Raw genomic sequence first — 13,768 nt, 5'->3', positions numbered from 1 at the left:
CAGCCGGACGCCCGCGCGCCCGCCCAAGGCCGGCGTCGGGCATCGCTTCTCGGCCTTTTGGCTAAGATCAAGTGTAGTATCTGTTCTTATCAGTTTAATATCTGATACGTCCCCCATCGGGGGACCACATATTAAACGGATTTTTGGAACAGGGAGCTGGATCAGGAGCTTGCTCCGTCCTCTCCACGCATCGGCCCGGTATTGCAGCGCCTCCGGGAACGGTGCACTACCTTCTCTCAGCGGTGAAAAGACAGACGTAGCTAGCAAGCAAGCGAGGTGGACCGGAGCTCCTTCCTCTCCGGTCTCGTCTCTCGTCCATCTGTGTGTCTCTGTGTCTCTCTCTCTCCCCCTCCCCGTTCCCGTGCTCCCTCCGTGCACTTTCCCGCGCCTCGACTCTCTCGGCAAGCAGGCCGGCCCCCTTTTCGGCTCCCGTGCGTTTTCCCTCCCAAAAACTTAGTTTTTTCCTCCTTTTTCCAGGGAGGCAGGCGTGGCTTGTGTGTGTGTGTGTGTGTGTGTGTGTGTGTGTGTGTGTGTCCCCGTCCTTGCAGGCGGGCCCCTTTCGACAGCCGGCCGTTTTCCCTCCAAAAAACTTAGTATATACACCTTTTCTTTCTTTTTTTCGGCAGGCAGGCAGGTGTGTGTGTGTCCCCGTCCCTCCCGAGAGAGCGCTGCCCCTTGCCTCTGCCCGCAGGTGCCGACGGTCCGCTTTCGCTTGCAGCTCACTCGGCACGGCTGCTGCTGGTGGGAGGGGCCTAAGCTAAGGAGGCCGGCCGGCTGGCGCCCCCCGCGGCTGCGGTCGTTGTCGGGCCGTTGACAGGAGATCAAAGAGCAGGGCCCCCGCCCGGGACTGGCGGGCAGGCAGGCGAGCAAGCAGGCAGGCAAGAGAGGGGGAGAGCGGAGTCCGGGCGGCCGGCAGCCGCGTGCGGACCGGGCTCCAGAGGCGTCGGCCTGCGCCGCTGCGCGCCAGCCGGACGCCCGCGCGCCCGCCCAAGGCCGGCGTCGGGCATCGCTTCTCGGCCTTTTGGCTAAGATCAAGTGTAGTATCTGTTCTTATCAGTTTAATATCTGATACGTCCCCCATCGGGGGACCACATATTAAACGGATTTTTGGAACAGGGAGCTGGATCAGGAGCTTGCTCCGTCCTCTCCACGCATCGGCCCGGTATTGCAGCGCCTCCGGGAACGGTGCACTACCTTCTCTCAGCGGTGAAAAGACAGACGTAGCTAGCAAGCAAGCGAGGTGGACCGGAGCTCCTTCCTCTCCGGTCTCGTCTCTCGTCCATCTGTGTGTCTCTGTGTCTCTCTCTCTCCCCCTCCCCGTTCCCGTGCTCCCTCCGTGCACTTTCCCGCGCCTCGACTCTCTCGGCAAGCAGGCCGGCCCCCTTTTCGGCTCCCGTGCGTTTTCCCTCCCAAAAACTTAGTTTTTTCCTCCTTTTTCCAGGGAGGCAGGCGTGGCTTGTGTGTGTGTGTGTGTGTGTGTGTGTGTGTGTGTGTGTGTGTCCCCGTCCTTGCAGGCGGGCCCCTTTCGACAGCCGGCCGTTTTCCCTCCAAAAAACTTAGTATATACACCTTTTCTTTCTTTTTTTCGGCAGGCAGGCAGGTGTGTGTGTGTCCCCGTCCCTCCCGAGAGAGCGCTGCCCCTTGCCTCTGCCCGCAGGTGCCGACGGTCCGCTTTCGCTTGCAGCTCACTCGGCACGGCTGCTGCTGGTGGGAGGGGCCTAAGCTAAGGAGGCCGGCCGGCTGGCGCCCCCCGCGGCTGCGGTCGTTGTCGGGCCGTTGACAGGAGATCAAAGAGCAGGGCCCCCGCCCGGGACTGGCGGGCAGGCAGGCGAGCAAGCAGGCAGGCAAGAGAGGGGGAGAGCGGAGTCCGGGCGGCCGGCAGCCGCGTGCGGACCGGGCTCCAGAGGCGTCGGCCTGCGCCGCTGCGCGCCAGCCGGACGCCCGCGCGCCCGCCCAAGGCCGGCGTCGGGCATCGCTTCTCGGCCTTTTGGCTAAGATCAAGTGTAGTATCTGTTCTTATCAGTTTAATATCTGATACGTCCCCCATCGGGGGACCACATATTAAACGGATTTTTGGAACAGGGAGCTGGATCAGGAGCTTGCTCCGTCCTCTCCACGCATCGGCCCGGTATTGCAGCGCCTCCGGGAACGGTGCACTACCTTCTCTCAGCGGTGAAAAGACAGACGTAGCTAGCAAGCAAGCGAGGTGGACCGGAGCTCCTTCCTCTCCGGTCTCGTCTCTCGTCCATCTGTGTGTCTCTGTGTCTCTCTCTCTCCCCCTCCCCGTTCCCGTGCTCCCTCCGTGCACTTTCCCGCGCCTCGACTCTCTCGGCAAGCAGGCCGGCCCCCTTTTCGGCTCCCGTGCGTTTTCCCTCCCAAAAACTTAGTTTTTTCCTCCTTTTTCCAGGGAGGCAGGCGTGGCTTGTGTGTGTGTGTGTGTGTGTGTGTGTGTGTGTGTGTCCCCGTCCTTGCAGGCGGGCCCCTTTCGACAGCCGGCCGTTTTCCCTCCAAAAAACTTAGTATATACACCTTTTCTTTCTTTTTTTCGGCAGGCAGGCAGGTGTGTGTGTGTCCCCGTCCCTCCCGAGAGAGCGCTGCCCCTTGCCTCTGCCCGCAGGTGCCGACGGTCCGCTTTCGCTTGCAGCTCACTCGGCACGGCTGCTGCTGGTGGGAGGGGCCTAAGCTAAGGAGGCCGGCCGGCTGGCGCCCCCCGCGGCTGCGGTCGTTGTCGGGCCGTTGACAGGAGATCAAAGAGCAGGGCCCCCGCCCGGGACTGGCGGGCAGGCAGGCGAGCAAGCAGGCAGGCAAGAGAGGGGGAGAGCGGAGTCCGGGCGGCCGGCAGCCGCGTGCGGACCGGGCTCCAGAGGCGTCGGCCTGCGCCGCTGCGCGCCAGCCGGACGCCCGCGCGCCCGCCCAAGGCCGGCGTCGGGCATCGCTTCTCGGCCTTTTGGCTAAGATCAAGTGTAGTATCTGTTCTTATCAGTTTAATATCTGATACGTCCCCCATCGGGGGACCACATATTAAACGGATTTTTGGAACAGGGAGCTGGATCAGGAGCTTGCTCCGTCCTCTCCACGCATCGGCCCGGTATTGCAGCGCCTCCGGGAACGGTGCACTACCTTCTCTCAGCGGTGAAAAGACAGACGTAGCTAGCAAGCAAGCGAGGTGGACCGGAGCTCCTTCCTCTCCGGTCTCGTCTCTCGTCCATCTGTGTGTCTCTGTGTCTCTCTCTCTCCCCCTCCCCGTTCCCGTGCTCCCTCCGTGCACTTTCCCGCGCCTCGACTCTCTCGGCAAGCAGGCCGGCCCCCTTTTCGGCTCCCGTGCGTTTTCCCTCCCAAAAACTTAGTTTTTTCCTCCTTTTTCCAGGGAGGCAGGCGTGGCTTGTGTGTGTGTGTGTGTGTGTGTGTGTGTGTGTGTGTGTGTCCCCGTCCTTGCAGGCGGGCCCCTTTCGACAGCCGGCCGTTTTCCCTCCAAAAAACTTAGTATATACACCTTTTCTTTCTTTTTTTCGGCAGGCAGGCAGGTGTGTGTGTGTCCCCGTCCCTCCCGAGAGAGCGCTGCCCCTTGCCTCTGCCCGCAGGTGCCGACGGTCCGCTTTCGCTTGCAGCTCACTCGGCACGGCTGCTGCTGGTGGGAGGGGCCTAAGCTAAGGAGGCCGGCCGGCTGGCGCCCCCCGCGGCTGCGGTCGTTGTCGGGCCGTTGACAGGAGATCAAAGAGCAGGGCCCCCGCCCGGGACTGGCGGGCAGGCAGGCGAGCAAGCAGGCAGGCAAGAGAGGGGGAGAGCGGAGTCCGGGCGGCCGGCAGCCGCGTGCGGACCGGGCTCCAGAGGCGTCGGCCTGCGCCGCTGCGCGCCAGCCGGACGCCCGCGCGCCCGCCCAAGGCCGGCGTCGGGCATCGCTTCTCGGCCTTTTGGCTAAGATCAAGTGTAGTATCTGTTCTTATCAGTTTAATATCTGATACGTCCCCCATCGGGGGACCACATATTAAACGGATTTTTGGAACAGGGAGCTGGATCAGGAGCTTGCTCCGTCCTCTCCACGCATCGGCCCGGTATTGCAGCGCCTCCGGGAACGGTGCACTACCTTCTCTCAGCGGTGAAAAGACAGACGTAGCTAGCAAGCAAGCGAGGTGGACCGGAGCTCCTTCCTCTCCGGTCTCGTCTCTCGTCCATCTGTGTGTCTCTGTGTCTCTCTCTCTCCCCCTCCCCGTTCCCGTGCTCCCTCCGTGCACTTTCCCGCGCCTCGACTCTCTCGGCAAGCAGGCCGGCCCCCTTTTCGGCTCCCGTGCGTTTTCCCTCCCAAAAACTTAGTTTTTTCCTCCTTTTTCCAGGGAGGCAGGCGTGGCTTGTGTGTGTGTGTGTGTGTGTGTGTGTGTGTGTGTGTGTGTGTGTCCCCGTCCTTGCAGGCGGGCCCCTTTCGACAGCCGGCCGTTTTCCCTCCAAAAAACTTAGTATATACACCTTTTCTTTCTTTTTTTCGGCAGGCAGGCAGGTGTGTGTGTGTCCCCGTCCCTCCCGAGAGAGCGCTGCCCCTTGCCTCTGCCCGCAGGTGCCGACGGTCCGCTTTCGCTTGCAGCTCACTCGGCACGGCTGCTGCTGGTGGGAGGGGCCTAAGCTAAGGAGGCCGGCCGGCTGGCGCCCCCCGCGGCTGCGGTCGTTGTCGGGCCGTTGACAGGAGATCAAAGAGCAGGGCCCCCGCCCGGGACTGGCGGGCAGGCAGGCGAGCAAGCAGGCAGGCAAGAGAGGGGGAGAGCGGAGTCCGGGCGGCCGGCAGCCGCGTGCGGACCGGGCTCCAGAGGCGTCGGCCTGCGCCGCTGCGCGCCAGCCGGACGCCCGCGCGCCCGCCCAAGGCCGGCGTCGGGCATCGCTTCTCGGCCTTTTGGCTAAGATCAAGTGTAGTATCTGTTCTTATCAGTTTAATATCTGATACGTCCCCCATCGGGGGACCACATATTAAACGGATTTTTGGAACAGGGAGCTGGATCAGGAGCTTGCTCCGTCCTCTCCACGCATCGGCCCGGTATTGCAGCGCCTCCGGGAACGGTGCACTACCTTCTCTCAGCGGTGAAAAGACAGACGTAGCTAGCAAGCAAGCGAGGTGGACCGGAGCTCCTTCCTCTCCGGTCTCGTCTCTCGTCCATCTGTGTGTCTCTGTGTCTCTCTCTCTCCCCCTCCCCGTTCCCGTGCTCCCTCCGTGCACTTTCCCGCGCCTCGACTCTCTCGGCAAGCAGGCCGGCCCCCTTTTCGGCTCCCGTGCGTTTTCCCTCCCAAAAACTTAGTTTTTTCCTCCTTTTTCCAGGGAGGCAGGCGTGGCTTGTGTGTGTGTGTGTGTGTGTGTGTGTGTGTGTGTGTGTGTGCCCCGTCCTTGCAGGCGGGCCCCTTTCGACAGCCGGCCGTTTTCCCTCCAAAAAACTTAGTATATACACCTTTTCTTTCTTTTTTTCGGCAGGCAGGCAGGTGTGTGTGTGTCCCCGTCCCTCCCGAGAGAGCGCTGCCCCTTGCCTCTGCCCGCAGGTGCCGACGGTCCGCTTTCGCTTGCAGCTCACTCGGCACGGCTGCTGCTGGTGGGAGGGGCCTAAGCTAAGGAGGCCGGCCGGCTGGCGCCCCCCGCGGCTGCGGTCGTTGTCGGGCCGTTGACAGGAGATCAAAGAGCAGGGCCCCCGCCCGGGACTGGCGGGCAGGCAGGCGAGCAAGCAGGCAGGCAAGAGAGGGGGAGAGCGGAGTCCGGGCGGCCGGCAGCCGCGTGCGGACCGGGCTCCAGAGGCGTCGGCCTGCGCCGCTGCGCGCCAGCCGGACGCCCGCGCGCCCGCCCAAGGCCGGCGTCGGGCATCGCTTCTCGGCCTTTTGGCTAAGATCAAGTGTAGTATCTGTTCTTATCAGTTTAATATCTGATACGTCCCCCATCGGGGGACCACATATTAAACGGATTTTTGGAACAGGGAGCTGGATCAGGAGCTTGCTCCGTCCTCTCCACGCATCGGCCCGGTATTGCAGCGCCTCCGGGAACGGTGCACTACCTTCTCTCAGCGGTGAAAAGACAGACGTAGCTAGCAAGCAAGCGAGGTGGACCGGAGCTCCTTCCTCTCCGGTCTCGTCTCTCGTCCATCTGTGTGTCTCTGTGTCTCTCTCTCTCCCCCTCCCCGTTCCCGTGCTCCCTCCGTGCACTTTCCCGCGCCTCGACTCTCTCGGCAAGCAGGCCGGCCCCCTTTTCGGCTCCCGTGCGTTTTCCCTCCCAAAAACTTAGTTTTTTCCTCCTTTTTCCAGGGAGGCAGGCGTGGCTTGTGTGTGTGTGTGTGTGTGTGTGTGTGTGTGTGTGTGTGTCCCCGTCCTTGCAGGCGGGCCCCTTTCGACAGCCGGCCGTTTTCCCTCCAAAAAACTTAGTATATACACCTTTTCTTTCTTTTTTTCGGCAGGCAGGCAGGTGTGTGTGTGTCCCCGTCCCTCCCGAGAGAGCGCTGCCCCTTGCCTCTGCCCGCAGGTGCCGACGGTCCGCTTTCGCTTGCAGCTCACTCGGCACGGCTGCTGCTGGTGGGAGGGGCCTAAGCTAAGGAGGCCGGCCGGCTGGCGCCCCCCGCGGCTGCGGTCGTTGTCGGGCCGTTGACAGGAGATCAAAGAGCAGGGCCCCCGCCCGGGACTGGCGGGCAGGCAGGCGAGCAAGCAGGCAGGCAAGAGAGGGGGAGAGCGGAGTCCGGGCGGCCGGCAGCCGCGTGCGGACCGGGCTCCAGAGGCGTCGGCCTGCGCCGCTGCGCGCCAGCCGGACGCCCGCGCGCCCGCCCAAGGCCGGCGTCGGGCATCGCTTCTCGGCCTTTTGGCTAAGATCAAGTGTAGTATCTGTTCTTATCAGTTTAATATCTGATACGTCCCCCATCGGGGGACCACATATTAAACGGATTTTTGGAACAGGGAGCTGGATCAGGAGCTTGCTCCGTCCTCTCCACGCATCGGCCCGGTATTGCAGCGCCTCCGGGAACGGTGCACTACCTTCTCTCAGCGGTGAAAAGACAGACGTAGCTAGCAAGCAAGCGAGGTGGACCGGAGCTCCTTCCTCTCCGGTCTCGTCTCTCGTCCATCTGTGTGTCTCTGTGTCTCTCTCTCTCCCCCTCCCCGTTCCCGTGCTCCCTCCGTGCACTTTCCCGCGCCTCGACTCTCTCGGCAAGCAGGCCGGCCCCCTTTTCGGCTCCCGTGCGTTTTCCCTCCCAAAAACTTAGTTTTTTCCTCCTTTTTCCAGGGAGGCAGGCGTGGCTTGTGTGTGTGTGTGTGTGTGTGTGTGTGTGTGTGTGTGTGTCCCCGTCCTTGCAGGCGGGCCCCTTTCGACAGCCGGCCGTTTTCCCTCCAAAAAACTTAGTATATACACCTTTTCTTTCTTTTTTTCGGCAGGCAGGCAGGTGTGTGTGTGTCCCCGTCCCTCCCGAGAGAGCGCTGCCCCTTGCCTCTGCCCGCAGGTGCCGACGGTCCGCTTTCGCTTGCAGCTCACTCGGCACGGCTGCTGCTGGTGGGAGGGGCCTAAGCTAAGGAGGCCGGCCGGCTGGCGCCCCCCGCGGCTGCGGTCGTTGTCGGGCCGTTGACAGGAGATCAAAGAGCAGGGCCCCCGCCCGGGACTGGCGGGCAGGCAGGCGAGCAAGCAGGCAGGCAAGAGAGGGGGAGAGCGGAGTCCGGGCGGCCGGCAGCCGCGTGCGGACCGGGCTCCAGAGGCGTCGGCCTGCGCCGCTGCGCGCCAGCCGGACGCCCGCGCGCCCGCCCAAGGCCGGCGTCGGGCATCGCTTCTCGGCCTTTTGGCTAAGATCAAGTGTAGTATCTGTTCTTATCAGTTTAATATCTGATACGTCCCCCATCGGGGGACCACATATTAAACGGATTTTTGGAACAGGGAGCTGGATCAGGAGCTTGCTCCGTCCTCTCCACGCATCGGCCCGGTATTGCAGCGCCTCCGGGAACGGTGCACTACCTTCTCTCAGCGGTGAAAAGACAGACGTAGCTAGCAAGCAAGCGAGGTGGACCGGAGCTCCTTCCTCTCCGGTCTCGTCTCTCGTCCATCTGTGTGTCTCTGTGTCTCTCTCTCTCCCCCTCCCCGTTCCCGTGCTCCCTCCGTGCACTTTCCCGCGCCTCGACTCTCTCGGCAAGCAGGCCGGCCCCCTTTTCGGCTCCCGTGCGTTTTCCCTCCCAAAAACTTAGTTTTTTCCTCCTTTTTCCAGGGAGGCAGGCGTGGCTTGTGTGTGTGTGTGTGTGTGTGTGTGTGTGTGTGTGTGTGTGTGTGTGTCCCCGTCCTTGCAGGCGGGCCCCTTTCGACAGCCGGCCGTTTTCCCTCCAAAAAACTTAGTATATACACCTTTTCTTTCTTTTTTTCGGCAGGCAGGCAGGTGTGTGTGTGTCCCCGTCCCTCCCGAGAGAGCGCTGCCCCTTGCCTCTGCCCGCAGGTGCCGACGGTCCGCTTTCGCTTGCAGCTCACTCGGCACGGCTGCTGCTGGTGGGAGGGGCCTAAGCTAAGGAGGCCGGCCGGCTGGCGCCCCCCGCGGCTGCGGTCGTTGTCGGGCCGTTGACAGGAGATCAAAGAGCAGGGCCCCCGCCCGGGACTGGCGGGCAGGCAGGCGAGCAAGCAGGCAGGCAAGAGAGGGGGAGAGCGGAGTCCGGGCGGCCGGCAGCCGCGTGCGGACCGGGCTCCAGAGGCGTCGGCCTGCGCCGCTGCGCGCCAGCCGGACGCCCGCGCGCCCGCCCAAGGCCGGCGTCGGGCATCGCTTCTCGGCCTTTTGGCTAAGATCAAGTGTAGTATCTGTTCTTATCAGTTTAATATCTGATACGTCCCCCATCGGGGGACCACATATTAAACGGATTTTTGGAACAGGGAGCTGGATCAGGAGCTTGCTCCGTCCTCTCCACGCATCGGCCCGGTATTGCAGCGCCTCCGGGAACGGTGCACTACCTTCTCTCAGCGGTGAAAAGACAGACGTAGCTAGCAAGCAAGCGAGGTGGACCGGAGCTCCTTCCTCTCCGGTCTCGTCTCTCGTCCATCTGTGTGTCTCTGTGTCTCTCTCTCTCCCCCTCCCCGTTCCCGTGCTCCCTCCGTGCACTTTCCCGCGCCTCGACTCTCTCGGCAAGCAGGCCGGCCCCCTTTTCGGCTCCCGTGCGTTTTCCCTCCCAAAAACTTAGTTTTTTCCTCCTTTTTCCAGGGAGGCAGGCGTGGCTTGTGTGTGTGTGTGTGTGTGTGTGTGTGTGTGTGTGTGTGTCCCCGTCCTTGCAGGCGGGCCCCTTTCGACAGCCGGCCGTTTTCCCTCCAAAAAACTTAGTATATACACCTTTTCTTTCTTTTTTTCGGCAGGCAGGCAGGTGTGTGTGTGTCCCCGTCCCTCCCGAGAGAGCGCTGCCCCTTGCCTCTGCCCGCAGGTGCCGACGGTCCGCTTTCGCTTGCAGCTCACTCGGCACGGCTGCTGCTGGTGGGAGGGGCCTAAGCTAAGGAGGCCGGCCGGCTGGCGCCCCCCGCGGCTGCGGTCGTTGTCGGGCCGTTGACAGGAGATCAAAGAGCAGGGCCCCCGCCCGGGACTGGCGGGCAGGCAGGCGAGCAAGCAGGCAGGCAAGAGAGGGGGAGAGCGGAGTCCGGGCGGCCGGCAGCCGCGTGCGGACCGGGCTCCAGAGGCGTCGGCCTGCGCCGCTGCGCGCCAGCCGGACGCCCGCGCGCCCGCCCAAGGCCGGCGTCGGGCATCGCTTCTCGGCCTTTTGGCTAAGATCAAGTGTAGTATCTGTTCTTATCAGTTTAATATCTGATACGTCCCCCATCGGGGGACCACATATTAAACGGATTTTTGGAACAGGGAGCTGGATCAGGAGCTTGCTCCGTCCTCTCCACGCATCGGCCCGGTATTGCAGCGCCTCCGGGAACGGTGCACTACCTTCTCTCAGCGGTGAAAAGACAGACGTAGCTAGCAAGCAAGCGAGGTGGACCGGAGCTCCTTCCTCTCCGGTCTCGTCTCTCGTCCATCTGTGTGTCTCTGTGTCTCTCTCTCTCCCCCTCCCCGTTCCCGTGCTCCCTCCGTGCACTTTCCCGCGCCTCGACTCTCTCGGCAAGCAGGCCGGCCCCCTTTTCGGCTCCCGTGCGTTTTCCCTCCCAAAAACTTAGTTTTTTCCTCCTTTTTCCAGGGAGGCAGGCGTGGCTTGTGTGTGTGTGTGTGTGTGTGTGTGTGTGTGTGTGTGTGTGTGTGTGTCCCCGTCCTTGCAGGCGGGCCCCTTTCGACAGCCGGCCGTTTTCCCTCCAAAAAACTTAGTATATACACCTTTTCTTTCTTTTTTTCGGCAGGCAGGCAGGTGTGTGTGTGTCCCCGTCCCTCCCGAGAGAGCGCTGCCCCTTGCCTCTGCCCGCAGGTGCCGACGGTCCGCTTTCGCTTGCAGCTCACTCGGCACGGCTGCTGCTGGTGGGAGGGGCCTAAGCTAAGGAGGCCGGCCGGCTGGCGCCCCCCGCGGCTGCGGTCGTTGTCGGGCCGTTGACAGGAGATCAAAGAGCAGGGCCCCCGCCCGGGACTGGCGGGCAGGCAGGCGAGCAAGCAGGCAGGCAAGAGAGGGGGAGAGCGGAGTCCGGGCGGCCGGCAGCCGCGTGCGGACCGGGCTCCAGAGGCGTCGGCCTGCGCCGCTGCGCGCCAGCCGGACGCCCGCGCGCCCGCCCAAGGCCGGCGTCGGGCATCGCTTCTCGGCCTTTTGGCTAAGATCAAGTGTAGTATCTGTTCTTATCAGTTTAATATCTGATACGTCCCCCATCGGGGGACCACATATTAAACGGATTTTTGGAACAGGGAGCTGGATCAGGAGCTTGCTCCGTCCTCTCCACGCATCGGCCCGGTATTGCAGCGCCTCCGGGAACGGTGCACTACCTTCTCTCAGCGGTGAAAAGACAGACGTAGCTAGCAAGCAAGCGAGGTGGACCGGAGCTCCTTCCTCTCCGGTCTCGTCTCTCGTCCATCTGTGTGTCTCTGTGTCTCTCTCTCTCCCCCTCCCCGTTCCCGTGCTCCCTCCGTGCACTTTCCCGCGCCTCGACTCTCTCGGCAAGCAGGCCGGCCCCCTTTTCGGCTCCCGTGCGTTTTCCCTCCCAAAAACTTAGTTTTTTCCTCCTTTTTCCAGGGAGGCAGGCGTGGCTTGTGTGTGTGTGTGTGTGTGTGTGTGTGTGTGTGTGTGTGTCCCCGTCCTTGCAGGCGGGCCCCTTTCGACAGCCGGCCGTTTTCCCTCCAAAAAACTTAGTATATACACCTTTTCTTTCTTTTTTTCGGCAGGCAGGCAGGTGTGTGTGTGTCCCCGTCCCTCCCGAGAGAGCGCTGCCCCTTGCCTCTGCCCGCAGGTGCCGACGGTCCGCTTTCGCTTGCAGCTCACTCGGCACGGCTGCTGCTGGTGGGAGGGGCCTAAGCTAAGGAGGCCGGCCGGCTGGCGCCCCCCGCGGCTGCGGTCGTTGTCGGGCCGTTGACAGGAGATCAAAGAGCAGGGCCCCCGCCCGGGACTGGCGGGCAGGCAGGCGAGCAAGCAGGCAGGCAAGAGAGGGGGAGAGCGGAGTCCGGGCGGCCGGCAGCCGCGTGCGGACCGGGCTCCAGAGGCGTCGGCCTGCGCCGCTGCGCGCCAGCCGGACGCCCGCGCGCCCGCCCAAGGCCGGCGTCGGGCATCGCTTCTCGGCCTTTTGGCTAAGATCAAGTGTAGTATCTGTTCTTATCAGTTTAATATCTGATACGTCCCCCATCGGGGGACCACATATTAAACGGATTTTTGGAACAGGGAGCTGGATCAGGAGCTTGCTCCGTCCTCTCCACGCATCGGCCCGGTATTGCAGCGCCTCCGGGAACGGTGCACTACCTTCTCTCAGCGGTGAAAAGACAGACGTAGCTAGCAAGCAAGCGAGGTGGACCGGAGCTCCTTCCTCTCCGGTCTCGTCTCTCGTCCATCTGTGTGTCTCTGTGTCTCTCTCTCTCCCCCTCCCCGTTCCCGTGCTCCCTCCGTGCACTTTCCCGCGCCTCGACTCTCTCGGCAAGCAGGCCGGCCCCCTTTTCGGCTCCCGTGCGTTTTCCCTCCCAAAAACTTAGTTTTTTCCTCCTTTTTCCAGGGAGGCAGGCGTGGCTTGTGTGTGTGTGTGTGTGTGTGTGTGTGTGTGTGTGTGTGTGTGTGTGTGTCCCCGTCCTTGCAGGCGGGCCCCTTTCGACAGCCGGCCGTTTTCCCTCCAAAAAACTTAGTATATACACCTTTTCTTTCTTTTTTTCGGCAGGCAGGCAGGTGTGTGTGTGTCCCCGTCCCTCCCGAGAGAGCGCTGCCCCTTGCCTCTGCCCGCAGGTGCCGACGGTCCGCTTTCGCTTGCAGCTCACTCGGCACGGCTGCTGCTGGTGGGAGGGGCCTAAGCTAAGGAGGCCGGCCGGCTGGCGCCCCCCGCGGCTGCGGTCGTTGTCGGGCCGTTGACAGGAGATCAAAGAGCAGGGCCCCCGCCCGGGACTGGCGGGCAGGCAGGCGAGCAAGCAGGCAGGCAAGAGAGGGGGAGAGCGGAGTCCGGGCGGCCGGCAGCCGCGTGCGGACCGGGCTCCAGAGGCGTCGGCCTGCGCCGCTGCGCGCCAGCCGGACGCCCGCGCGCCCGCCCAAGGCCGGCGTCGGGCATCGCTTCTCGGCCTTTTGGCTAAGATCAAGGTTTAAGCCGGCAAGCCCGCAATTCCGAGGTCTTAGTCCAGGGGGTCGGGAAGGCGACGGGAGGAGCGGACTGTTTGCTGCCGGGGAGTTGGCGAGGAGCTGGCGAGGAGTTTTCTTTGCGGAGGACCTGGGCCGGAGGACTGCTGAGCAAGGAGAGCGGTGGAGGCGGAGGGCGTGGAGGTTACTTGGTTGGCGGATCTCCTTTTGCGACGGCGATGGCGGGCGAGCAGAGGGGCGGAATGGCGGCGGAGGACCTTCGGTCTCGAGAGGGACGGATGCGAGATTCTGTGCGCTTCGTGCTGAGGAGGATGGATGTCGGAAGAGAGTTTTTGGATCGGGCTGTTTTTGAGCGCCGGATTTTGGTGGAGTTTTTTTCCTTGAAAGTTGAAGAGGTGTTTTGTTTTCAGGACTTTGTGGGCAAAGGGACACTGGACGTGACACTGGCATCGGAGGCTATTTGCCGGAGAGTGTGGGAAAAGGTCTTGGCAAGTAAAGATAGTGCGCCTTTGGATGTGTTTTTTGTGGAACCTTTGTTTGAACGGGAACTGAGACCATTGCAAGTACATTTGTTCAACCCCTTTGTGCCAGACGAAGAGGTTGTCTTCTTTTTGAGACGTTTTGTTGATGTTCAGGGCACGGGGCAAAGAGTTTTGGACCCGGGCAGGTATTGGAATGGCAGGCGGAGGTACCTGGTGCGCTTCCGGACCAGTGCGGCCTTGGGAGGGGCTGTGGTGCACCCCCCTGCAACCTTTGCGATAGGGGCTAATAATGGGTATTTGTTTTACCCTGGCCAGCCAGGAGGTTGTCACAGATGTGGCAAGGAGGGGCATGTTGCTGTAAATTGTCCGAGTATGGTTTGTCGTCGGTGTGGGGAAGAGGGGCACGTGGTGGCAAGCTGTACGGCAGAGCCTGCGTGTAACTTGTGTGGGGAACGGGGGCACATGTATAGCAAGTGCCCTGGGAGGGTTAGGACATATGCACAGGCTGTGTCCACAAAGCCAGTGTCTTTCGAGGAACAGTCGGGACGGGTTGAGCGGAGGGCAGTGAGTGTAGCAGAGCCTTTGGGTGGGAGGGGTTCACGGGTTTCTAGGGAACGGGTCTTGGATGAGGTGAAGGTGATAGACCGGGCCGGTGA

General features: G+C 62.6%; 13 non-coding genes across 13 annotated transcripts; all 13 read left to right on the top strand.

Annotated features, from left to right (window-relative positions):
- The first annotated feature begins 41 nt into the window (after positions 1–41).
- On the top strand, positions 42–232 carry LOC148806201 (U2 spliceosomal RNA). The gene has a single exon (XR_016089722.1). It is a non-coding gene; the product is annotated as a U2 spliceosomal RNA (small nuclear RNA).
- Positions 233–1,005: 773 nt separating this feature from the next.
- Positions 1,006–1,196, top strand: LOC148806200 (U2 spliceosomal RNA). Its single transcript, XR_016089720.1, has one exon. It is a non-coding gene; the product is annotated as a U2 spliceosomal RNA (small nuclear RNA).
- Positions 1,197–1,971: 775 nt separating this feature from the next.
- On the top strand, positions 1,972–2,162 carry LOC148806199 (U2 spliceosomal RNA). The gene has a single exon (XR_016089719.1). It is a non-coding gene; the product is annotated as a U2 spliceosomal RNA (small nuclear RNA).
- A 769-nt stretch (positions 2,163–2,931) lies between these two features.
- LOC148806198 (U2 spliceosomal RNA) lies at positions 2,932–3,122 on the top strand. Its single transcript, XR_016089718.1, has one exon. It is a non-coding gene; the product is annotated as a U2 spliceosomal RNA (small nuclear RNA).
- Positions 3,123–3,895: 773 nt separating this feature from the next.
- Positions 3,896–4,086, top strand: LOC148806197 (U2 spliceosomal RNA). Its single transcript, XR_016089717.1, has one exon. It is a non-coding gene; the product is annotated as a U2 spliceosomal RNA (small nuclear RNA).
- Positions 4,087–4,863: 777 nt separating this feature from the next.
- Positions 4,864–5,054, top strand: LOC148806196 (U2 spliceosomal RNA). The gene has a single exon (XR_016089716.1). It is a non-coding gene; the product is annotated as a U2 spliceosomal RNA (small nuclear RNA).
- Positions 5,055–5,828: 774 nt separating this feature from the next.
- LOC148806195 (U2 spliceosomal RNA) lies at positions 5,829–6,019 on the top strand. The gene has a single exon (XR_016089715.1). It is a non-coding gene; the product is annotated as a U2 spliceosomal RNA (small nuclear RNA).
- A 773-nt stretch (positions 6,020–6,792) lies between these two features.
- On the top strand, positions 6,793–6,983 carry LOC148806194 (U2 spliceosomal RNA). Its single transcript, XR_016089714.1, has one exon. It is a non-coding gene; the product is annotated as a U2 spliceosomal RNA (small nuclear RNA).
- Positions 6,984–7,756: 773 nt separating this feature from the next.
- On the top strand, positions 7,757–7,947 carry LOC148806193 (U2 spliceosomal RNA). The gene has a single exon (XR_016089713.1). It is a non-coding gene; the product is annotated as a U2 spliceosomal RNA (small nuclear RNA).
- A 781-nt stretch (positions 7,948–8,728) lies between these two features.
- On the top strand, positions 8,729–8,919 carry LOC148806192 (U2 spliceosomal RNA). Its single transcript, XR_016089712.1, has one exon. It is a non-coding gene; the product is annotated as a U2 spliceosomal RNA (small nuclear RNA).
- A 773-nt stretch (positions 8,920–9,692) lies between these two features.
- Positions 9,693–9,883, top strand: LOC148806191 (U2 spliceosomal RNA). Its single transcript, XR_016089711.1, has one exon. It is a non-coding gene; the product is annotated as a U2 spliceosomal RNA (small nuclear RNA).
- A 781-nt stretch (positions 9,884–10,664) lies between these two features.
- LOC148806190 (U2 spliceosomal RNA) lies at positions 10,665–10,855 on the top strand. Its single transcript, XR_016089709.1, has one exon. It is a non-coding gene; the product is annotated as a U2 spliceosomal RNA (small nuclear RNA).
- A 773-nt stretch (positions 10,856–11,628) lies between these two features.
- On the top strand, positions 11,629–11,819 carry LOC148806189 (U2 spliceosomal RNA). Its single transcript, XR_016089708.1, has one exon. It is a non-coding gene; the product is annotated as a U2 spliceosomal RNA (small nuclear RNA).
- Positions 11,820–13,768: the final 1,949 nt, after the last annotated feature.

Source organism: Atractosteus spatula, unplaced genomic scaffold (assembly GCF_055471065.1).
Source record: "Atractosteus spatula isolate fAtrSpa1 unplaced genomic scaffold, fAtrSpa1.hap1 Scaffold_56, whole genome shotgun sequence".
NCBI lineage: Eukaryota > Metazoa > Chordata > Actinopteri > Semionotiformes > Lepisosteidae > Atractosteus > Atractosteus spatula.
Note: the sequence above shows the minus strand (reverse complement) of the source record. Positions and strands in the feature narration are given on the sequence as shown.